The sequence below is a fragment of the Haliotis rufescens genome, unplaced genomic scaffold (genome assembly GCF_023055435.1).
Source record: "Haliotis rufescens isolate VD_foot unplaced genomic scaffold, xgHalRufe1.0.p SCAF_12, whole genome shotgun sequence".
Classification (NCBI taxonomy): Eukaryota; Metazoa; Mollusca; class Gastropoda; order Lepetellida; family Haliotidae; genus Haliotis; species Haliotis rufescens.
Window position 1 is genome coordinate 32,493,978 of NW_025963802.1, and position 26,116 is coordinate 32,520,093.

Sequence of the window (26,116 nt, forward strand, 5' to 3'; positions counted from 1 at the left end):
CGGATGGACGGACAGACCAGATGATGACTAGGATAAATCTAAATAAAACTGAATACGTAAGTAGTCTTAAAATGATCTGTTCGGCAGGAGGAAAATTTCATGCAGCCCGACAGAAAAGTTACAGGCAGGCAGGCAGTTATTTCGGACACTATTGTTAGTGATCAAATAAGCAGTCTGTGAATTTATTACTGTTCACATAATTATTTATGAGAAAAGACACCGATATGTTTTTGCATTTATAGGGTTACAAATGTAAAAAAACGTTGTGTCGACTTTGCGTAAATACGCATTGTCTATTTACACAGTGTGCAAAGTAATTTTTACGCTTTCATTTCCATAAATGCAAAAAGTATTGAAGTCATTTCTTATGATATAAATAAAGTTAGCAAGACAGACTGCTCGCTTAATCATTAACACACATAAATCGTGGATTTACACAATGTGCACAGGAGTTTTTACGTTTATTCTTCCATAAATGCAAACACTGGTTATTTACGGTTTAAACTAAATATGTTAGATGAATGATTTTTTATGATAAATAGAATCTTGTGTTCCTTTGAAATGATAATATATCATAAATCATGTCGATAAAACTGATTTATTCTTGAAATAACAAACCTCCAGAGAAGTAGACTAAAATCTAGTCTCTGAAATGAACATATCGTACATAAAAAAAACAGTTGTTCAGTTATCTTAATAAAAATATAATAAAAAGGAGCCCAGTGACTCTCTTCAGTGATCTAGACTTGCCAAACATTATAGACTTGCATGGGCTGTATTTGATATATATTTGTATCAGGGTCTGTAAGACAGACTACCAGAGAGCTTCATGTCTAATAATGTCAATTACGCCAATAAATTCACCATGACCTGATTAATTTTGAGCTGCTTATGTACAATTATAAAAACACTGTGTGTGTAATTACCCAACGTGCTCTTTCAGCATGTTCAGCTTGCGTACCTGTATTTCACTGCATGTCTCTACTTACTGATCGATTGCAGTTGCTTAGTGTTACTTAAGGAGATATATCACTGAACACTACAACTTGACAGATCTTGTTCAACATGTATTGGTTTTTTTTGTTGTTGTTTACCACCGCACTCAGCAATAGTCCAGCCTTATGACAGCAGTCTGTAAATAATCAAGTCTGGACGAGACAATCCTGTGATTGACATCACAAGCATCAATCCATGCAATTGGGATATGATGACAGGCATCAACCAAGTCAGCTAGCCTGACCACCCGGTCCCGTTAGTTGCCTCTTATGACAAGCGTGGGTTGCTGAAGACCTATTCTAACCCCGGAATCTTCACGGGTGATAATATGACATGGAAAACACTTGGGGCAGAGAGTGTGACCATGGGACCATCATCCAAAAGTGTTTGTTAGTTTACCCCTAGAAAAAAATCAGAATGAAGAATAGGCTTTTTGTATCCCCTCCAAGTCTGATAATCACACTTACCAAAATAACCCACAAAACTTGAGATGTAGCCGTAACGAGTACTATTAATAATTTCACCAGTACTCCACATGAGTCGAGCAGCGTGTGTCATTGATGGAAATTTTAGTATCGAGAAGGGATTTATCTAGCCCTCCAAACTATGTGCCCTTGGCAGACAAATTGTTAAAAAATCAGGATATTGTTCAAAAGTGGAGTTTTGAAAACGTTCATATTTACATTAATTGGGACTTTTTACTCTCATTCTCTTTAATCTTGGGGCCAAGTATCGGCATCTGACCAGGTCTAGATAAATAACTGATCGATATACCAACTCAGAAGTATCACCAGTGATCACAATATATCAATTAATAATAAGATTAATTATTCTGTATATGTATAGATAACAAATACCCATAGGCCTGCAATCCATGTCACATTTTACCATATTTACAAACATGTCTGTTGAAAAATAAAGATTTTGAAAAAGAAACTTCTTTATCCTACCAACTCTATCTTTTCGCAAGAACAAAACATAAATTGAATGATCTGCCACTGTACAAAGGTTTTCAGAAAACAAGTCTGGACACCAACTAATAAAGACTAAGGGCTTAAGGAGAGTTTATGCTGGGACCAGTTGGCAGAGTTTATGTTTGGGTCAATTGGCGGTCATAGCAGTAAGAAGAAGGTCAGTTACAAGTTCAAAACCAGGGTTTGATAAACATATTTTTACCAAGTTGCCCTTGAGGATCACAGAAAAATCACAGGTCCCACAGAAAATATGCAAGAAAATATGAATTGGCAGTTTGGATGAATCTCACATGTTTTTTAATGCCATAATTGCATATGATTAACCATATTTTCCAGCAGTGCCCAGTGGCCAGACCAGCGGGTTCAGTTGGCTGTTCACAAGGCCATATTAACATGATTCATACCAGGGTCAGTCCTGCGGATCAGCATATTTCTCATATCCTGTATACCCACCCAAATGTTATGGTGGAGATGAGTCTACCAGTTATAGTAACCTAACTACACAAATGTTTCCCTTACAAATGTGACACTAATTACAAAACATACAACCGTATTGGACGTAATAAGTGCCCAGGGCGCTCTCCAGATTAGAAGTAGGGGGCTCTTATCAGAATATTATTTTGGTGAAAAAACAGAGTTGAAAGATCGTAAATTTCATGGTTTATGCTGACACCCTGAAATGTTTATATACGACAGATATGTTTTTCCAGAATTTAATTGCCAATAATTAAGGGTGCATATACACACGAGTGCATATTATACACAAATAAATAAGTCTTGTGTACATTGATCAATTGAAAGGGGTGCTAATTGGGATTGTTCACTAGCCAATGTATTAGCAAATATCACCGTGGGCGCTTATTACTTCCAATACGGTATATCAAGACCCGGACTGGAAATGGCCTCCTGTCAGTCCTGGGAACATTGTGCTTCTTTAATTAGGAAGACTGATGTGGGTTAGATCATTAAATGATACAGTTATACTTATTCAAGTTACTGGCTGTCTGAAAAATGTTCATTTGTCAAGATCCTGAGAATAGCTAACCTAATCATTAAACTTGTCATTCATTTATTATAGGCATGTAAATCAGATGTTTAGATTGTGAAAAGTTCACTTTTCCTGGAGCAAGTAATCTGTTTCATTTAAGCATAGACTTGAGGCACCAGTTGCTTAAAATTTTTTGTATGGAAAAAACAGTCAATTTTAGTGTCTTCAACATGTTCAACCAAGTGCAAGCCTTGAACATCAATGGTAATTTAGGACGAAAACACTTCTATTCATATGAATAGATGTGTCATTGATTGGAAATTTTACTATCAATATATCATCTAAAAGGTTTCATGATATTTCGATATATCAATTAATGATAAAAGTAGTTATTCTGAGTCTGCAGATAGACATTTCCTATCTCGGGCAGCAACTAATCAGCTAAATATGAACAAGGCTGATTTCCATAAAATTATGTTAAAACTGAACTTTCTGCCTTTTTAATGTCAATCTTAACATGGGGATCTTAACAGTGAATCATTGCTTTAGTGTCAATATTCTTAAATTTGTACCGATACAGTGTCAACATTAAAAAATATATCAATACATCAATATCACAATATACACTGACCTCCCGACACAAGAAGAGCAAATTTCTTAAAATCCAGGCTAAAACAGCACTTAAATGAAACAAGGAAATTATGTATGTAACTCTACGGAACATGAAGAACCCTTGTGTAAATATTTCATTTTCAAGAGCTCATAATTTAATCTCTTAATGTTCAACTCATAAAGTTCTACATATCCCCTTTTCTGACAGTCCCACATATCAGATCAGACATGTAGGAATTTAACAACACTGCAAATCTAACCAGTGTAGCCTTGTCCCTATGCATGCTTTTATTTCTTTGGTGTCCCTCTGTTTACAGATTTCTATTTACTGATGGAATGGTGAGGCATCACACATACATGAACTCTACTGTAAGGACTAGTCAGCGTTAGACATTGGCACTATAGTCCTTGCCAAACTGCCCAATAGTTAACATATCATATTAGGACTAAGAAATTTGCCCTTTATTAAGGGTTTCTCTATAATTGTTATCATTATAAGGACTGGTGGACTAAAACTGTTAGTTTCCTTCGATGAAAATACTCAAATTGTCACTCAACAGAGCATTTTAAGAAGGAATAGTTTTAAACATGTTAAAATTGGTTATTGTTGGTTTAATAATCCCAAAACTATTTTGAATACTCAAAGAAAACTATCAATACACAATGAGAATGATTATGTGAGTAAGGCCTTTTTATTTTTAGGATTACGGATTTTTCTGCCCAAAGTCCAGGGTTGGAGGAGGTAAATTTAAAAAAAAAATATGCCAGATGCCTTTTTTTAAAATGCAGAATGCCTCTGGCATACTTTATGAACATATTCTGTGCTCAAAAGACCCCCATTTGTGAGGATAAAGCCCCTTGTAACAATAAAAATGCTACCACTTACAACACGGACAATTGTCAAGAGAGGCTATTCATGTTCGGCTTCAAGATCAACAAAGATCGATTATGTATCTCTTTACTAGTTTACAACGGTAAATTCATATGTTTTTTTATTAAAAGTTGATGATAACAAATAAAATAACTGACTTTGCGGCTATCGGCGGAAAAAAAGAGGTGGAAATCTGATTTTTTTATATTTTACTTTTTCTAAAAAATTAGAGTCGGCGGGTCCGTAATCTGAAAAATATAAAACGCCTGGCCTAACTATGGTCTAACAGTGGTCTAAAAATATCTTTTAAACCTGTCAGACAAAACTTGCTAGACATCATGTACATGAAAGATACTACTAGTTTGAATTTTTGGTTGGAGTGTCTGAGTGAGTGAGTTAAAATTTAAAATTTTATTGATCACATCATCAATAATATAAGCCATAAAGTGACAAGAGCAAATCATAAAACCTTCATTAAAAATGTTAAAAGCATGTACATTAACACAGAAAAGGTCACCAGTAACCTTTCAAGAATGGAAAATAACTATAAAAAACAAACAAGCCCACAGGGCTAGTTATATAGGGATTTTATTACTCAGCCCTTCATAAAACATGAAGACTATCAAAATTTCAATGTTTAATGTACCATAAATACCTTAAGATATTAAGAAGCCCTCACAATATATAGATTGTGTGAAATTGGAATTGCTTACATGATCATGATGTCTTGCGCAGTGATTTGACAGGGGGAATTGAGAGGACGATAGATAATTTACAGCATGTGTAAAAGTACTTACAGCCTACAAGATAGTAGAATTATAATTTTGATAGCCCAAGATAATTTCTACTAGCCTCGGGCCTATGGGCAAGCGTTAATTTCTATCTCTGCCTATTATTCACCATATTAAGCACCTGCTCAATGATAAGCACCCTTTGATCAACTTCTAGACCAGTCTGTAAGTAATCTTTATAGACAGCCCCAACAAAACCGTCCTTATCTTTGTTTATTTTACGGATTTCTTTACAGAAAACAGCAGACAGAGGGGTACTTAATTGCCTTGTAACTATTATATATATCATGGTTTAGTTTCGTCAACATTTGAACTAAGTGTGGTCACTTAGCCATGTTAACTGCTCGATCTCAGAAAACAAACTTAACTTGTTGTGTTTGGTTTTAATAAACACCCCACTTTGTCAATTTTCTAAGTTTCCATGGTTCTTTTTACAGTACAGTATATATATCACATCCAGTAAACTACGGTTAGAACGAACTCAAACGGACCACTAATTATAGTTCATTATAACCGTAGTTCGTTATAAGCATATATACAACAAATGTCCGGGACCAAAATACTATTTGTTATACCCGTCAGTTCGTTATAAGCATTTATCATCCAAAACTTGTCTCACAGGAGATATCCTTGGGTGAGATCAAGCGATAGCTACACTGTAGATACCTCTGCAATGAAATTGCATCACAATGCTTTGCAGTCGCCATTGTGATGTCATTAGTTACCATGACGTCACAATCAAATGACTTCACTAATGGCTCTGCTACTAAAGCTGTTAGCAGTACTTTTTACACTTAAGACAGTGCTTTATTAATTACTGTCTACAAACTGAAAAAGTTAGAAGAATGGTGTTGGATGATAGATAAAATCTCACCCTCATATCTTTTGATATAAAAAATATCAAAACTTGTTGATAAAAGTGGAAAAACTCCTTGGCAAGCCTCGAAGTCTTTCCGCTTTTATCAACTTGTGTTGATATATTTGATATCAAAAGGCAAAAGAAATATATGGATAAAGTTAGAGATATATCGTAAGACAAACACATGGATTACTGTTTTGCTCTAGCACCAGGTCAGTGCATTGTTATTGTCAGTGGGCATGTGATGTCTTTCACTATGACAAGTGTACAAGGGGCGCTAAGCGTGCTTTGGTTCTCATGACCATGATGAGGAGAGTGCAGCATGCAGAAATGTGATCTCATAGGTCATAGGTCAGTTGAGTCATGTTGTTGAAGTATCAGTTTACAGTTCATGTTTGGGGACTTTACTGTTTAACTTTAGGGCAATGACAAGAACCCCAGACTTGCTAAATTTTAAACACTGCTTGACCACACATTTTTTATTTTTCATGTGTAGAAAAGCTGGTAAAAAGTGTGGCTTTATGGGCTCTGTAGTGTAAATGGAGTTGTGTCCCCTTTAAATGTCAGGATTCACTGATTGGAGCTCAAATGCCAAGATAAGTCCTGATAATAATCCTTGGTCTGTCAGCACTGAGGTCATCTCATAGATTTATCTAGCATTCCAAACTAAATGCCCTAGTTAGGCAAACTGGGGTAAAAGAATAATTATTTTGTTCAAAATTGGGATTTATTATAAGATGTTAAAGTTCTTATTTTCTTAAATTCAGAGGTATTTTTAGAATTGAAAGTTAACCTTGCATTCAATGTAATATAGATCAACTTGACATTAACTCCTCTTCCTCCACATTAGTCCTGTTATCAGTGAAATACAAGTCACCGATACAAAGCCATAACATTTTGTTACCGACGTAATAAGCATCCTGCTCTAATAAGCGCCCAGGACGATATTTGCTAATATATTGGCTTGTGAACAATTCCAATTAACACCCCTTCCGATTGACCAAGTACACAAGACTTATTTATTGGTGTATAATACGCACTCGTGTGCTATAAGCACCCTTAATTATGGGCAATTAAATTCTGGAAAGTATATCTGTCATGTATAATATGCACTTATAATATGACTTTTCTTTTGTATCATTTCAGGCTGTCAGCATAAACCACAAAATTTACGATCTTTCAACTCTTTTGTTTTTTTCTCACCAAAGTTGTATTCTAATAAGAGCCCCTTATTTCTAATTTTGAGAATGCCCTTGGCACTTATTACGTCGAATACAGTATATGTATTAACATGAACTGGGAAAATGTGGGAATTTCTACTGACATTTGCTGCAGACTTAGGGCTGCATATCGCCTCTGAGCTGCTGAGGTTTAGATAGATCCCTATGTCCCTAAACCAAAGTTGCCAATACATATGACCTGTCACTTTGATCATTTGCCCTAAAAAATCATCATGATAAAGCTGCCATTTTGTGATAAAACACAGATATTGCTGAAAGCTTCTTTAGGCCTGTACAAAAATATTCCAGTTTCTCAATCATGACTTTGATCACACTGTCTATAACTGGTTAGGGAAGGTGGGTTATATTGTTTTAGTTATTATATTTAGCATGTTTAGTGGGTTACCAATTTCTGCCATGTTCAATTTACTATGTCAATACTTGATTAATAATAATAACATGAGCTATTCTGTGTGTGTTTAGGTAACAAATGTCCTAAAAATTCCTGAAATTCATCAATTTGATGCTAAATATGGTCTAGGCTAATCCATTACCGTATTCCACATAATCAGTGCCTAGGGCGCTCTTAAAATTAGAAATAGGGGGCTCTTATTAGAATATTATTTTGGTGAAAGACAACAGAGTTGAGAGATCGTAAATTTCGTGGCTTATGCTGACACCCTGAAATGTTTACATACGACAGATATATTTTTCCAGAATTTAATTTTCCATAATTAAGGATGCATATAACACACGTATTATACACAAATAAATAAGTCTTGTGTACATTGATCAATTGAAAGGGGTGCTAATTGGGATTGTTCACTAGCCAATATATTAGCAAATATCGCTCTGGGCGCTTATTAGAGCAGCTAGGGCCCTTATTACATCGAATATGGTAAATGTTTAAAATTGAACTTTCTTCCTTCTCGTCAGGCTCATTGTCCATCAAAACCATGGTGATCTTAACCATTTTAACATTTAATCATTTCTGTGGCAGTGAATTTTTAATTTGCTATTGAAATGATTCATAAATTTGTATCATCTACAGCATCAACATTAAGAAGTCATAGATATCCTAGTGTATAAAATATCTATGTGATAAATCGCAAAGAACAATGAAGAACGAACATAGATTATTTCACGATAGAACATTGTTCTATTATGATGTCATTTCTGGAGATTCGAACATGCTCATGCAAGTTAATGACGTCGTAATTGGACGACGCCGTTTTTGAAAGGGAAGTGTCAAGTGAGTTGTTTCCCATGGACGTAGTAGCTTGACAACGCAGATAAATGCAATGGCCGAATGATCGCATCCAAAAGTGGGAGAGATTTGACAATCGGTTTTGGGTGAAAAGGTACAGAAAATCTACGTGAAAATTGTGAGAATATCCGGGAAATACCTAACTTAATCCCCCCTGTTTGTATGATGGACTTTTTATTAAAATACGGGTAAATATTTTTAAAGCTTGTTCATTTTGTAAAGACCCTTAAAGAGGCTGTATATAATGTTGACATATCATGTAAGAAATAAACGACTCGTGGTTATTGTTTATCATACAATAAAACACTGCAGAGGGAATAAACCACTTGGGGCTATACCCCTCATCATTATTGTCCCTGCAGTGTTTTATTGTACTATAAACAATTCCAATCCATTGTATATTTCTAAAATACAATGACATCCCTATCTATGCTAACCTAGTTAGAACATAACAGAGCACCATGCATTTTATACATGTTAGAAATCCAATCCTACTAAAAACCATAACACTTCATAACCATAACCATAACCTTTGTTGTGATGCTTTGCCTTCTAACATGTCTAAGATTGAAACATTACTTAGGAATAATGTACACGTGATATTGACAAAGCCATATTATTACTTGCCCGTGAAGAGATCACCCGTTTAATAAACATACAGCTTTATTACACATTGTGTAATACCAAAACGCGTGCTTATGTACTCTCGGAACACGTTTCACGAACAAATATTGAAAGCTCTCAACATCTCTTGGCTTATTCAACGACATTGCGTGTGGAGTTGATAGATCACTGAGAGGAGCTTATGCACACTCGATGACCCCAGCAACCTTGTTGCTAGGCTGACGTCACATGGCATTGTTTCGCCGATGGATCTTGCATCAAAATTCCACAAATTACGTCATCGGGTATTGTGACGTTATTGAAAACTGCCAGGTGCAAGGCCCGTTCCACAAGGCGATCGTATTGTAGCGCAACGACAGTCGTTGGTCTAAGTTAAAGTATGTGAGATGCGAAAGTCTTAGCCCTACGATAACTTTGTGAATTCTAAAGGTAGACCCGTTGTATGGTATGAAATTCATATGTTTCAACTTTTGACGGGTTTGAAGTATTATTCTGTTAAACTCAATTGGACTATGTCGTGGATCATGTAGGTGTCAGCCTATTCATACTCAACAGTATAATTCAAAAAACGTTATAAATTGCAAGTAATAAACAAAATACTAAACTCGCTCCCGTGTAAAACCAATTTTATGAAACTCGTGAATAGTTGTGGTATCTGACTCGCTTTCCCTCGTCAGATACCACAACTATTCACTCGTTTCATAAAATTGGTATTACACGGGAGCTCGTTTAGTATTCTATATTTCACACATTGAGGTTTTTGTGACTACCGTAATCGATGTAATAAGCGCCCCGCTCTAATAAGCACCCACAGCGATATTTGCTAATATATTGGCTAGTAAACAATCCCAATTAGCATCCGTCAGATTGATCAATGTACACAAGACTTATTTATTTGCACTCGTGTCATGTATAATACGCACAGACTTTTCTTTTGTATCATTTCAGGCTGTAAGCATAAACTACGAAATTAAGGATCTTTCAACACAAATTATATTCTAATAAGAGCCCCCTATTTCTAATTTTGAGAGCATCCTGGGTGCTTATTACGTCGAATACGGTAAGTGTTATTACAGTAGGTACATACAGAACTAATTTATGAAATCAGTAAATGGCAACACAAAATCAGTGAATAATCAAAAGATTATATTTTGAACACAAAATGTTTGGTGTAAAATATAAAAGGTAATACAATGGGTCCAATAAAGTGGGTCAATCACTGGATTGTCTGGTTCAGACTAGATTATTTACAGACTACTATCATTATAGTTGGAAATTGCTGAGTGTGGGTAAACAACAAACAAACAAACATAAACTCTCTTACAGGGATCCGGAAATATTTTTTTGCCAATCGGACATTTGCATTTGGCCACGCCCACCTCATATCTATTGTTGAATGTTCATGCATGAATAAAAAAATAAACTCAAGTGCCTCTTTCATAACATATATACATGATATACATTCAATTTATTAACAATTCAATGACACAGATCTAATATATACAATTTCAACCTATCGTGATGTTGGTTTGACTAAATTAGCTATGGAGCGGTTTCTACTGTAAAGCTGTCGGTTTCGTCCAGCCTTCCAGCGTCGCATTGTCGGTGTTGGGTCAAAATCTGTCAATTTTGGTCCACAAAGCGATATACGCATAAGTCTGTCCAGTGTCCCCGTCGTTAGTCTACATCTCAGTCGCGTCTCAATGAGATTTTGTTTAGAAAACCCCCTCTCAGTAACTTTTTGTATTGTTTAGCCGAAGGAAAAATCCTCATATCTCTAAAATCAAGACATGACTTGTCTGACAATAATTGCTTTTGTTTTGTGGATGTATGAGCCGTTTACATGTCAAGGTATATAAATATCCAAGCATTTCAGTCTTAACAGCTTAATAAAAAAAATTATGTTGCACAGTCATTTAAAAAAAATAGAATTTTTTTTATGAGATTGTACTGTATTCTGACTACATGGCTGAGTACATTGTTGTGGCCTTATGTTATGATTACCATAGATATTCAGGTAATTATTTATGAGGAAGTTTTTTGTTTTCCTTATTTCTAGTGAAACATTTACAACGAGGAAGTTCATATGAAATGGAAATGAGCAAGAGTTACTTTTTCTGAAAAAGAAAAATTGTTTATCTGGGACAGGTATTTCGGGTACCCGGGTCGGGTGGGTACTGAGTAGGACCCAGGTACCCACAGGACGACCTGGGTACCCACAGGACTACCCGGACCCGTGGTTAATTAGTCACGTGATATATTGTTTAATGACAAAAATGATCTGGAACTCTATGGTTACACTACAATGTTTGCATTTCTTTCTGACTATGCACCCATTCCTTCTGATTTTTCATATGGTTCAATAAACATGTAACTTAATTCAACTTCAGTGTATGAATGACCAGATTGTTTAATACATGTATCTTAATACGTTTTGACAGGCCTATGCTAAAAATGTTCACAATCGAACATTTTGAGACATCTCCTGAGACCTACAGTGGGTACCTGGGTAATAGGGGTGGGTACCCGGGTAGTAAATTTGGACTCGTGCCAGCCCAATTATCTGTAATCACAGATTACTGTATGTTCCTGTGGGATTCTAGGTCAGAATTGACTAAGGCCTCCTGCAACTTATGTTTGTTTGTTTGTTGTAAACACGGCACTCAGCAATATTCAAGTTATATGACAGGGGTCTGTAAATAATCAAGTCTGGACCAGACAATCCAGTGATTGATATCATGAGCATCGATCTAAGCATTTGGTTGGTTGGTTTGTTGTTTAACGCCGCACTCAATATCAATATCAAACCAACCAACCAAATGCTCACGATGCTCATGTTATCAATCACTGGATTATCTGGTCCAGACTTGATTATTTACAGACACCCATCATATAAGCATAACCATTTGGGATATGATGACATGCTTCAACCAAATCGGCGAGCTTGACCCCCTGATCCCGTTAGTCGCCACTTACAACAAGCATAGTCGCCTTTCATGGCAGGCATGGGTTGCTGAAGACCTATTCTCCCCGGATCTCTCAGCAACTTATGGTGGTCATTATATAGGAGGCAAGTTAATGGATCTGGTGGTCAGGCTTGGTGAGTTGGTCGATCAGTTCCAGACGAATTCTGCGATTCCGTGATAACGGAAAGACTTGCAGAAAATGTATCTCGCAGCAGAATTGCAGAAAATTGCCCTTATTTTCATTATTATCATTCAAGCATATCCTTTCGTGTTTTGCCCAAATGATGCAAAAACATTTAAGATCATATCACAGTTATTAAAGCATACAAAATATGAATCCTGCAATAAAACAAAATTTGAAAGAAATAATTCTCACATTTAACATTGTTTAAATGCTCTTGTGGTATTATGACTACTTGAACCTTGATGACATCTAACCGAAAATAAATATTGGTGACACTATGTTTATTTGCTTGCATAATTGTGTATCTGATCCAATGATAACTGTAAATAATGACAGTTTCGGAAATTATTTAGTTTTGGATTTGGGTTCAAGTTTTTAAAAAAATTGTTTTTCAGAAATGGTTGCTTAACCGCAGAATTATATATTTTTAACCAAAGGCTTTTGGTAATTTTAACGCAGAATAATCTAGGACCAGTTGATTAGTTGATTGCATGCCATCGTTCCCAACAGTGTGGATCTGTGCAGTTTCAAAAGGTAAAAGCTAGGTGTTGACATGGTTGACATATTTTCGTAGCAGCTAATTTAAGTAGTGAACTTGAAACCCTAATTACAATACATTTCGTGAAATTTGACTGACGAAAATGCTGGGTGTCATGGTTGACATATTTTCGTAGCGTCTATTGTTAGTAGTGAACTTGAAACCCTAATTACAATACATTTCGTGAAATTTGACTGACGAAAATGCTGGGTGTCATTTCTCGAGTAGTAAGTAATTTCTTTTAGTGTATCATCTTGTATCAATACAGAAAATAACCCTACATAATAACATAGTAATAGTATAATCAACGCCCCATCCATTTGGGTTATTAGGGAGCGCAGGTGGCCCAGTCATCTAAGGCACTGCTATTTCCTGTGCATAGTTGCATCTCTTGGGCATGCCAGAAACCTATGGTTGTGGGTTCAGATCCTGATTCTTGGCAGTCATGTTTCTTGGTTTGAGAGCACCATACACATGCTTGTGGATTTCACAATGTAGTAAACATCTGAGACCTGCAGCACATGGCCATGATACAACTGAAATACCGTATTCGACGTAATAAGCGCCCAGGGTGCTCTCAAAATTAGAAATAGGGGGTTCTTATTAGAATATCATTTTGGTGAGAAAAAGTTGAAAAAGTTTAAATTTCATAGTTTATGCTGACAGGCTGAAATGATACAAAGAAAAGTATGTGCATATATCATTCACGACAAGTATATTTTCAAGAATTTAATTGCCCATAATTAAGGGTTCATGTAACTCACAAGTACGTATTATACACAAATAAATAAGTCTTGTGTACATTGATCAATCGGAAGGGGTGCTAACTGGGATTGTTCACTAAGCCAATATATTATATTAGCAAATATCGCCATGGGCGCTTATTACATGGAATACTGTACTCATAAAAGTGGTTGACTTTTCTCTGTCAGTCTGTCAGTGACCCACCCACCCACCCACTTTTACTGGCATATGGTATTTAACATGCTTAAGGCACGGGGCTTTGGAGAATGCTTCTCACCCATATAGGGCTAACCTGCATAGTCCCAATTTGTCTGGAAGAACCTGAATGCTGGTTATGGGGTTGTCTTGTCTTTTCTCTAAAATCCCCCAGTATACACTTGATACATATTGTTTGATCACAACAAGACAACCGAAAAAAAATTAGTGAAGGAAAACTTGCCACGCTAAGGTGACAAACCAGACAAACAGTGACTTTTCTGATTTCTTTTGAAAATGTTACCAGCCATCAGCTGGTGTGCATGATTCTACATTTCCCACCATTTCCATGGAGACGTGGTAGAGCATCAACCCGGAGAGAGGAGATCAGTGGTTCAAACCCTGTCCGTTAATAGATGGTACTTTTTGTTTGGCTTTAAGGGGCTAAAACAAGCTCTGGTTGGCTTGGACTCAGTATGCTGTGTCTGAGTAGGGTATCCATGTAGGGTATAAACTGTGGCATGTTATCTCAGTGGGCTAGGACTGTCAAACTGGCATAAGTGCAGACAGACAGACAGACAGAGACACACAGTCACAGACACACACACACACACACACACACACACACACACACACACACACACACACACACATTTTAGGATGATATTCTGTCAAACTGGCATAAGTCCAGACAGACACACAGACAGACACACACACACACAACACACACACATTTTATGATGATATTCTGTCAAACTGCCATTAGTCCAGACAGACACACAGACAGACACACACACAACACACACAACACACACACATTTTATGATATTCACCCTGCCCAGATTTGCAACCATAGCTTCAATTTGAGTCCTGTTTGAATGAAACAATGTTGGAAGTATCCGCCGGTCAAACAGTCAGTGATGTAACAAGCACTTGAGCATGTTGAGTTGCTTGTGAATGTCTCAAATACAACTGGGAATGCCTGATAACATATGGACTTCCGTCTCCGCATCTTGATACGCAGGAAAATATCTTTTCCGGCTGAAAATTCTGTGTGTAACAGTCTTTTGCTTCTATTAAGATTTTGAGGGCTTGCACATACGAAGCAACAATTTTGAATGTGGATCAATGCTGAACTCTTGTTCGTAAGGATCATATTGATTGGTTGTATACTAAGGGCAACAAAAGGTAATGTGCATGATGCATATTCGATCATATATGTGCAGTTTCTTTTTGTGTGTCCTGTGTATATCACTAAAGGCACCAAAAGAAATGTACGTATTCCATGATATGTGAAGTTTCTTTTTGTGCCTTAGCACATGTAGTATATACATCACGAATTCACCAAACGAAAATGTGCAAATGATAAAATTCTTTTGTTTCCTTATAGATTCTGTGCTCGGCATAACTCCAAATTTAAGCTTTGATGGATCAAAGCGATCTTAGCGCTATGACTATCGTATGCCTATGTGGAGTTATGATCACCTTAGCGCTAAGATCGCTTTGTGGAATGGGTGCCAGGGCTCATTCCACAAAGCGATCTTAGCATGCTTGTCGTAAGTTTATGTTAAAATATGGGAGTTACTATCGTCTTAGGGGGTGGTCGGGTAGCCTAGTGGTAAAAGCGTTCGCTCGTCATGCCGAAGACCCAGGTTCGATTCCCGACATGGGTACAGTGTGTGAAGCCTATTTCTGGTGTCCCCCTGCCATGATATTGCGTGAATATTGCTAAAAGCGGCATAAAACCATACTCAATCACAATACTATCGTCTTAGCACTTAGATTGCTTTGTTGAATAGGGCCCTGCATATTTATGATAATAATAATAATAATAATAATAATAATAAGATACCCTGGATGATTGAGGATGTTTGAGGATGGTTATTTGATACAAACGCACACCATCTTATTGACAAGGCTACAGGATACATCTCAACACATCCTTGTTGTTGCCTTCAGGAGATTGGGGACCTAAGTGCGTGACCTGACATTATTCAGCTTACCATTGAGTCTCCCACACACCAGAGCTAAGTCTACCCATGATATTCAAAGCACACAATAAGGATTTAAATTTGGTAGATGGAGCATACAGAGGTAGGCATGTTACGTGACGCCATGAAAAAGGTATACCAGATTTACCTGTGTCTTATTTCTAGTCCACCTGGGGACAATGGGGGACAATGGGGGACATGTATCTAAATAGTTTTTGCCAGGGCAGCGGTAAAACAATTACCATTCGGACATTTTGTACCCAACTCTTGAGACCTATAGCGCGTATCCGGGTAGGGCCGGGTAATAGGGTGTCAGGTACCCGGGTAGTAAATGTGGACTCGTCCCAGCCCTAACGTACTGATGTCATGTTATCCCACATGCTCGAAAGCCTTAAGCCAATTATAGATGCAGATTTCATTGGTTGAAGAAAACCTAACCATTTACGTTATGAATTTTTCGTCGTGTATTTCTTACAGAATAGAATGTTGGTTTAATAATATATACATGTGACATGTTAGTTTTTTTGCACCCACTCTCAATTTGTACGCTTATAGGATGTAATATTTTGCATCAAGTAAAACCCTGTCTGTATTGTGAAATATCTTCATGGTGAAGGACAAAAGCATTGGGTGTTTGTTGATGAACAAAACAGGTATGGCTGTTTGAATCATAACTAAGGCCACACTTTTTTAATTTTTTGTTTCACGGATTTATTCCAGCTTTTCCACACACGTTCGGTCAAAATAAAAATAAAAAGCTATGTCAATAATTTATTTGTTTGTTTGTTTGTCATTCGGTCAAGTTAAAACTGCAGCTAGCTTCTTGAATAACGCTGATGTAGACATGGAATTTATATACAACATCTTTTATTATATATGAGGGCCTTTTTTCTAGCGGGAAACATAATAAAAATAAATATGTTTTATGTTTAATTTATTTTTTTGCCTGGCTGCTTTTCAGTTGGGGGCGGGCCTGTGAAACAAAAAATAAAAAATGCATGGCCTAAATCAAACTAGGCCCCCCATGGCCATGGGCCCCGAACATGTATTACTGAGTCGCCTGAATTCATGGATAAGATAGACATAGGTAAATCCCTCTATGGAGTGTTGAAATATGATCTTCTTAAATTACACGAAGGTCAATATTTTGAACTTGGTGAAGGACTTTTCAAAATTGTCCTTTTGTGTTGTTTTCTATGCATATATGCCTGTGCTATTCTATAAAAAAAATGAAATGACATGCACTCTACAATGCATTGCAAAATGTGTCACTTGGTCACAATGTCTCTTCGCTAAGCAGACATACTCAAAGGGTATTATTATTATTATTGTTATTATTATTATTATTATTATTATTATTACCATGAGTATTGTCATGATGTTTTTTGTATTGGGGATAGATCAAAGACATCACAAGTATCTTGACAAACCATCACTCTATGATAAACATCACTGATGCAGACACCAGCCTATTGCTTCTAAAGCTTGAGTTCACTGACGCGGAATAGCTTAAGGTGTTCAACATTAGATACTTAACTACCATTACACCATCGTCAATCTCTATCACGTCTGGTAGTTTCTACCCAAATACTTTCTTAAAATATCTCCTCCTCGGAATGGTTTCTCCATCTCTGCAATCTTATATGTTCCCCTGCTGTTACGGAGTGCATGGATGTAGATATGTAACAGCCCCTCTGTCCATCAGTCTCCTGCACGCTGGCTCTCCAGCCTCCGTACCTCCATGTTTTACATGTCTTAGAACTGAAGGGAGCCTCTTACTTCTTGATGCAAGAATTATTGGTTGCCATGGTTATGGTAAATGATTGGAATATTGAGAAGGTAAGTGGTTAGACTTTGAACTGTCTCCTTGATTATGTCATTGTGTGCTGGTGTTGGAATGTGTGAATCTGTGGTCTGTGATCCTCAGTCTCACACATTTCTTTTCACTCACTCAACTGCCTCAAGTCTCTCCAAGTTGCAACCATTAGGTCTGGTAAGCAAACCTTCCTTCGCAGTTTCCTCAGTTTATTTCTTAGAAATAGCCATGATTATGTTTCTAGGGTTGTCAGCACCATACCCGTGCTCGTGGGTTTCACCGAAGTGGTAAAAGTCTAAGACCTGCATCACTTGGGGCTTTCCTCCCACATAAAGCTCAATCACTCACTCACTCTTAGAAATTGAATCAGATGAAGGTCAACAGATACAATTATTGTTTGTTTGTTTGGTGTTTAACACTGCACTCAGCAATATTCCAGCTATATGACGGCGGTCTGTAAATAATCGAGTCTGGGCCAGACAAGCCATTGATTGATATTATGAGCATCGATCCACGCAATTGGGATAGATGACATGCATCAACCAAGTCAGCAAGTCTGACCACCCGATCCCGTTAGTTGCCTCTTACGATAAGCATATTCCCACCTTACAGCAAGCATGGGTTAGGTATAGTTACATACATAAAGTTACATACATAAAGTTAGACACAGGATGTGTCCCCAACATGATAAATATCCTGTTTAATCCTTTAATCTAGTTAATCCCACAATCAACGCCCAACTGTGGAAACCAGTAAAAACCTGTGATATCTCAAATTGTAAAATGTTGTAATTTCCTAATGATAGTTGTGAAAATAGTTTCTTCGGATCTTCACGGGTTACAGATACATTTTAAAACAAAGAAATGTATTTGCCTGCCTTCTTACAGTGACTCGTATCCATTACACACCTTTCCTACAATCTTTGAAGTCTAAATTACATCACAGAACTGTATAGATTAGTATGTATTTTGAATTATATTTTTTATCTTTTCCATCATGTAGTGCTATGAACAACCACTTGGTGTATGGAATTTGACACTTTAAAAATGGACTTATTTTTATTAAGGCACATACAAAAAAATCTTGCTTCTCGCCACAAATAATTATTAAAATATGTTTTATTTTATTATTTTTTCCTCCACTCCAACCTAAGATCTCAGGTGTACAAAATGAATTGCCTTGACATTGTGTGTAGTGGGAATGATATTGCGGATCAGTGCATTGTTTTTGCATGAGACCCAGGGCCTCATTTGTTTTATTATTTGTATCACGGGCCCACCTCTCCTACTGAAAAGTCCAGAAAAAGATTAAACATAAAATATCTAATTTTGTTATGTCTACCACTAGAAATATAGACTCTCTTATACAATAAAACGTGTCATGTATAAATTCCATGTCTACATCACTATTGGTGATTCAAGAGGCCACCTGCAGTTTTAACACCACAGCAGAATGAATTTCATGTCAATAAATAAATAAATGATTGCCAATGCTGTTAAATTTTAGTTTTATTTCCACTGATCTTTTGTGGAAAAGCTGGAATAAATCAGTGAAACAAAATTTTAAAAATGTGGTCTTATGCGTAACCATGGAAACAAAACTACTTTTTGGGGTGGACATTAGTAGCATCAATCACTGACACCTTAACAATAACAGTGCTACTGACACCATGCATCTGTTTCAGCCCCAGTATGACCTAGGGGAAACAAGGGGACTGACAGCTATGGACAACTTGATTGACAGCTTGTCGGCTCATCTAGCACCACTGTCAAGCTAACTCACACCAAGGTAAGGTTCCACCATTGAGTTGCTCAATTGTCCTGGTTACAGGTCATCTTGGTGGTTACAGATCATCTTGGTGGCTACAGGTCAATGTGGTGCTCAGTTTAGTCACATGACCAATTCATCGCCGCTACCCCCCCCCCAGACTGTATCTATATATAGTCTACATGTCGAAGTCAACTGGGTCATTTCATGTGTGTGAGATCGTGATTGTTGTGGACAGATTTAAACTGTGACATTGTTTATGGCTATTTCTCGTGATTGTTGTTGTGGTGAGATATATACTCATTGTTTATGTCCATTTGACATGACTGGTGTGAATAGAGAGAGACATTGTTTAGCTGTGTTTCCTAATCTTCCCTATTTACTGATGGTTGGCTGTCTTAAACACCCTTCTGGACCAATCTGTAAGTAATCTTTAAATACGTCCCTACAAAGACTGAAAATTTACATGACAGTCCATATTTCCTTGTATATATTACAGTCTTTACAGAAGAGAGGAAGAGATAAATATTTGCAAAGTGGCTATTATTGAGAAAGTTTAATCAATGTTGAACTAGTTTTGTCCACTTCCGCTTGATCTCTGAAAACAGATTTAAGTCGTTGAGTATGGTTTTAACACCCCCTTTTCAACCCCAAAACTTGAACCAGAGAATTGGGGGGTGCACATAATACATGTCAATGTTATGCACTATAAAAATATATCAGTTGGTGATAAAATATAAGATTTTGAAAGAAAACTGAAGTTTCTCTACTTTCTGCACATTCTGTAATCAGGTTATTGAGCCATACAAATCAGCAATTTCTTGCTGACAAATTTAATTGTTTTCAGGTGTTTAAATTAAAGCTAAACTATTTTCACAACTATCATCAGGTAAGTACAGCATTTTACAATTTGAGATATTACAGGTTATTAATGGTTTCAACAGTTGGGATTAACTAGATAAAGGATTAAATGGGAGATTTATCATGTTGGGGACACATCCTGTGTCTAACTTAACGTATGTAATTTTACGTAACCCATACTTGCTGTAAGGGGCGACTGTGCTTGTCATAAGAGGCGACTAACAGCATCGGGTGGTCAGACTTGCTGACTTGGTTGATGTATGTCATCTATCCCAATTACGTAGATCGATGCTCATGATGTCGATTATTTACCGACCGCCATCATATAAATCAAATTGTTTGATAGGAATTACTTAGAAGTTGATGGATGGTTTGTGGATAATAACTTCTTTAATTACCGTATAGGCGACGTTTTGGTATAGATCCTTATACCGTTGTCAAGCAAGCCTTGCTTGACAACAGTATAAGGATCTATACCGTAACGTCGGCTTTACAGTAATTACAGAAGTTGATATCCACAAATTATGTCTACTTTGGCGTCATATAGCTGGAATATTGCTGAGTGCGGAGTTATGCAACAAACAAACAAACACTCCCACCATAAGTCAATCCTGTCTTCATTAACATCACACATGGATACGTGTAAATGAAAGGTGTTTAAATGAAAGCAAAACTATTTTCAGAACTAACATCAGCAAAATAAAACATTTTACAATTTGAGATATCACAGATTGTTACTGGTTTCAACAGTTGGGCGTTGATTGTGGGATTAACTAGATTAAAGGATTAAACAGAATATTTATCATGTTGGAGACACATCCTGTGTCTAACTTTAGGTATGCAACTTTACGTAACCCTTACTTGTGGTAAGGGGCGATTATGCTTGTCGAAAGAGGCGACTAACTTGGTTGATGCATGTCATCGTATCCCAATTATGTAGATCGATGCTCAAGATGTCAATCACTGGATTGTGTGGTCCAGACTCGGTTATTTACAAACCGATGTCACATAGATTGAATATAGCTGAGTGCGGCATTAAACAACAAACAAACAAACACTCTCACCATAAGTCAATCCTATCTCCATTAACATCGCACATGGATACGTGACACAGTCCACTTATTTCATTCATGAAGATATAATGTCAACTTGTGGCCGACCAGGTCCTGATTGATCAGGAACAGCAGTACCCTTCACAGTGTGTCATCGTACACTCCGCCACAGCGAACCTTCATACTAATTTATGCATACAATCTGTATGAATCATTATAGTGATCATGTTATTAACGTGTAGGCTTGTTTTGATAATTGTCGTCAAAGGTAGTTTTCGGTAATTTTCTCAATTAGCATGCTTGAGTCATATGGCTTTGATTCACATCATCGTACCAGGAATGCAAATGTCGTTGTGGGAAAGTTAGGAGCTTGAAATATGTTCTCGCAATTTGAGTGATATTGACGCTTGTTCATTGGATAGTTATTGGACTTAATGTCAAGGGTGGTGTGTTTATGTTCCATCTGGTGCTCCTCGACTGCCCTTGTCTCACATACGGTGTGACAGCCTCTTGAAACAGCTGTCTGAAATGTACAACACATGTCATGTGGAAGAGATGAAATTGACAATGGATGATTAATCTTTTTACTTTCCTGAGAATGTTGCTGTTGTTTTCTATCATGAAAACGATAACAAGATGTTGTGTTTTGAGAATTTCACGAGAGTGAGATTAGTAGTGCTTGGTGAAACTGACGAAATAATCTGAAATGAATACGGGCCTATCACTACCGACAAGGGCAGAAATGGCACATGTGTTACGAGGATGTGAGGTGGGGACTCAGTCGAACATTATACAGGCGAGCCATGAACAGATGAGACATGAACAGGTGAGACATGAACAGGTGAGACATGAATAGGTGAGTCATAAACAGGTGAACAGGTGAGATGTGAACAGTTGAGACAGGAAAAGGTGAGTCATGAACAGGTGAGACATGAACGGGTTAACAGATGAGACATGAACAGGTGAGATGTGAATAGGTGAGTAATGAAAAGGTGAACATGTGAGACATGAACAGATGAGACATGTACAGGTGAGATGTGAATAGTTTAGACGTGAATAGGTAAGCCATGAACAAGTGAGACATGAGCAGGTGAACAGATGAGGCATGAATAGGTGAGACGTGAATAGGTGAGTCATGAACAGGTGAACAGGTGAGGCATGAACAGGTGAACAGATGAGACATGAACAGGTGAGATGTGAAGAGGTAAGACATGAATAATTGAGGCATGAACAGGTGACCAGGTGAGACATGAACAGGTGAACAGATGAGACATGAACAGGTGAACAGATGAGACATGAATAGATGAACAGGTGAGACATGAACAGGTGAACAGGTGAGACTTGAATAGATGAACAGGTGAAACATGAACAGGTGGTTTGTAAACAGGCGAGACATGAACAGGTGAGTCATGAACAGGTGAACAGGTGACACTTAAACAGATGAGATATGAACAGATGAGACATGAATAGGTGAACAGGTGACACATGAACAGATGAGACATGAACAGGTGACACATGAACAGATGAGACATGAATAGGTGAACAGGTGAGACATGGACAGGTGACACATGAACAGATGAGACATGAATAGGTGAACAGGTGAGACATAAACAGGTGACACATGAACAGATGAGATATGAATAGGTGAACAGGTGAGACATGGACAGGTGACACATGAACAGATGAGACATAAACAAGTGACACATGAACAGATGAGACATGAATAGGTGACATATGAACAGATGAGACTTGAACAGGTGAACAGGTGAGACATAAACAGGTGACACATGAACAGATGAGACATGAACAGGTGACAAATGAACAGATGAGACATGAATAGGTGAACAGGTGACACATGAACAGATGAGACATGAACAGATGAGACATGAATAGGTGAACAGATGAGACATAAACAGGTGACACATGAACAGACGAGACATGAATAGATGAACAGGTGAGACATGAACAGATGAGACACGAACAAGTGACACATGAACAGATGAGACATGAATAGGAGAACAGGTGAGACATGAATAGGTGAACAGATGACACATGAACAGATGACACATAACCAGATGAGACATTAATAGGTGAACAGATGAGACATAAACAGGTGACACATAAACAGATGAGACATGAACAGATGAGACATAAACAAGTGACACACAAACAGATGAGACATGAATAGAGAACAGGTGAGACATGAACAGGTGACACATGAACAGGTGACACATGAACAGATGAGATATGAACAGGTGACACATGAACAGGTGAGACATGAACAGGTGACACATGAACAGATGAGAGATGAACAGGTGACACATGAACACATGAGAGATGAACAGGTGACACATGATCAGATGAGACATGAACAGGTGACACATGAACACATGAACAGGTGACACATAAACAGATGAGACATGAATAGGTGAACAGGTGAAACATGAACAGATGAGACATGAACAGGTGAAACATGAACAGATGAGACATGAACAGGTGACACATGAACAGATGAGAGATGAACAGTTGACACATGACCAGATGAGACATGAATTGGTGAACAGGTGAGACATGAACAGGTGAGACATGAACAGGTGACACATGAACAGATGAGAGATGAACAGGTGACACATGAACACATGAGAGATGAACAGGTGACACATGATCAGATGAGACATGAACAGGTGACACATGAACACATGAACAGGTGACACATGAACAGATGAGAGATGAACAGGTGACACATGAACAGATGAAACTGAATAGGTGAGTCATGAACAGGTGAGACATGAATAGGTGAGTCATGAACAGGTGACACATGAACAGGTGAACAGTGAGACATGAATAGGTGAGACATGAATAGGTGAGACATGAATAGGTGAACAGTGAGACATGAACAGGTGAGACATGAACAGGTGACACATGAACAGGTGAACAGTGAGACATGAACAGGTGAGACATGAATAGGTGAACAGTGATACATGAACAGGTGAGACATGAATAGGTGAACAGTGAGACATGAACAGGTGAGACATGAATAGGTGAGTCATGAACAGGTGAGACATGAACAGGTGGTTCGTGAGCAGGTGAACCAAGACCAGGTGTTCCATCAACGAGTAAGACTTAAACGGGTGAGACTTGAACGGGTGTCATGAACAGGTAGGTAAGGAAAGTAAGAAGTAACAAGAATACATTACATGACTCAAAATGTAATTAATATTTCACTGCACAGCAAAAACCCAGCCTTTATCCCTTCCCGAGTCCCACCGATATCTCACTCTGTAGTAAGAATACATTACATGACTCAAAATGTAATTTATATTTCACTGCACAGCAAAAACCCAGCCTTTATCCCTTCCCGAGTCCCACCGATATCTCACTGTGTCTAAGTGCGTTCCATTGGGAGCTTGGAAGTTATTCAAAGGGCACGTAACTCTATTTGGCCATCGATCATAGATTTAATGTGTGTCCATCTGTCCATTACACACAATATATTCATCTAAACATCTATCTTACTGTCCATGTACTCAAATTTGCCACTGTAGTTAGCTCAGTTTTTCTCAGCCATATCATCATAGTGTCAATATGGTAATCATCCATTTCTTGTTGTTGGGCAGTGTTAATTCTGAAGTATGTATGTGATAAATATGCTTAAAAATATCAACAGATTTAGCCATTGTATATGTTTGAATACTTTAAATATTGGAAATGAACAAAACTAAAGGATAGAACATTAATTCTTTATTTATTAAGTGTATGAAAGTTAATTTGTTTCAACCAACCCGTGCTTGCCGTAAAAGGCGACTTTGCATGTCATAAGATGCGACTAACGGGATCAGGTGGTCAGGCTTGCTGACTTGGTTGATGCATGTCATTGTATCCCAATTGCATGGATCGATGCTCATGATGTCAATCACTGTATTGTCTGATCCAGACTTGATTATTTACAGACCGTCGTTATATATCTGGAATATTGCTGAGTGTGGCGTTAAACAACAAAAAAACACACAAAAAACCAATTTGTTTCATATAACATTGTGTGGGATGTAACTGGGATCCCACTGATGACAAAAATGACATTTCCTCTAGAGATAGCTAGAGTACCATAAGGCCAACCAAAGACATTTTGCGTTAACAATTATGGATACAAAATAAGCAAAATGTCCAGAAAAAGCACACAACAGATTAGGAAATAAACATACTGTGTTTTCAATGTAAAGCTAGGTTACCTGTAGATTTAACCATGCTAAATGGAATTTGGAGCAGAACATGCAGCTACTCAAGACAAGTTAAGGAACACCCACAGTTGGAAGGCTGTGTCTTGCAATACCAGAGTAACCAGCCCTGACAGTATAAGACCGCCTCCGTGGTCTAAGGGTAGAGTGTCCGCCCGGAGAGCGGAAGGTCCGGGTTTCGATCCCCAGCCGCTTCATACCAAAAGACGTTAAAAGATGGTACTTGTTGTTACCCTGTCTGGCACTTGGCATTAAGGGGCTAAAACAAGGACTGGTCGGCTCTGAGTCAGTATACTGTGTCTGAGTGGGGTATTCATGTTAAACTGCGGCATGGTATCTCAGTGTGCTTGCACTATAAATCGGCATCAGTCCGCACTAGTACAAGCAGCCACACACACACATACACGTGCAAGCACGTCGCTATATAAGTGCAATAATCTTGGGCGCGACGTTCAACACCATTTCACCTCACCTCACCTGACAGTATAGCCAATTAAAAAATCAGTGTTCTTTAACTTCTTTGAGAGGTGTGTATGAAAAAATAAAGTGCCTCTTTAAATTACAG

General features: G+C 37.6%; 1 protein-coding gene across 1 annotated transcript in view; it reads left to right on the plus strand.

Moving 5' to 3' along the window:
- The window catches only part of LOC124117567, a 50,098-nt gene that overhangs the window by 2,076 nt on the left and 21,906 nt on the right, over window positions 1-26,116 (plus strand). The window contains exon 2 of the mRNA XM_046479518.2: window positions 19,321-19,424. The gene's annotated coding sequence lies outside the window, so the exon portion shown is untranslated. The remainder of the gene's footprint in view (window positions 1-19,320; window positions 19,425-26,116) is intronic.